Source organism: Galeopterus variegatus, unplaced genomic scaffold (assembly GCF_000696425.1).
Source record: "Galeopterus variegatus unplaced genomic scaffold, G_variegatus-3.0.2 Scaffold2030, whole genome shotgun sequence".
Lineage (NCBI taxonomy): Eukaryota > Metazoa > Chordata > Mammalia > Dermoptera > Cynocephalidae > Galeopterus > Galeopterus variegatus.
Window position 1 is genome coordinate 51,997 of NW_007728141.1, and position 1,097 is coordinate 53,093.

Sequence of the window (1,097 nt, forward strand, 5' to 3'; positions counted from 1 at the left end):
AATTAATTAATTAAATAAAATACAGACTTTGAAGTCAAATTTATGATCATATTTACATTTTTTATCTTCCAAAAGCATTTTTCCTTAATTTCCCACAGCCATAAAATCTAGCCCTCCCTTGCAATTCTCTTTACACTGAATAGAATCTCAGGCTTTGACATACTTTGAGATCACAATATTTCAAATGTGGCACAGGTTGTACTGTCATTTTCTTGAGCCAGAGTACCGTGAGTTCTAATAAAAGAGGACATTCCATGTGACAAATCCTCAAACCAAATATATGTGTCCTCTGAGTCCAGTATTGTGAGAATGTGAGGATGAGACCTGCTTTTATTATGCTAAAGTATGAACAGAGTAATTTGCACACAGGTGGTATCTATTCAATGCATGTCATCCATGGGTAGACATTTCTCTGCACTCTCTTTGGCTTGATATTCATATGAGGAGGTCTGAGATGGTTAAATTGTAAAAAATATTCATGTTTAAAATTACCTTACATATTCTTAATCCTTAAAAACTTAGAGACCTTACTAGCTTTGACTTTAAGTTTTTATTCTATTCACCTTTTACATATTACCCATCGACAAACGATCACAAAACTGTCTCCTGATACAGGTGAATATAAAATTACCACTCTCTTGTATCCTTTCATACACAGGATAAGGTTCCTGCACGAAGGCACATAGCATATGCCCACGTGTAATTGTCCACAAAACGATTGCAGAAACATCCACCTTTCTAAAGCTTTCACCCCAGCGTGGCAATGTTTATCTATTCACTGTGAAGAAGCCATTGTTCCCATCTGATACACTAAGAAACCAGAAAGAGGCAGCAAACGGGAATGAAGGGTTATTTTTTTAAAAGCCACAGAAAGACTTCAAGGGAGAGAGGGGAGGGAGATGCCTGTGGCTTCCCTTTGTTAAGTAACCTCCTTTTGCCCATCGACTTTGTCAGTTTTCAATAGCAGTATTATTTTTGTCTGTACAGGCGGAACATATCTTCTGCCAAAAAATAAGAAGCAAACCTTGAACACATAAAAAAAAATCACTTAAAAATTGGTTCTACTTAAAGATATGAAGCTCCAGTCTTACCAATTA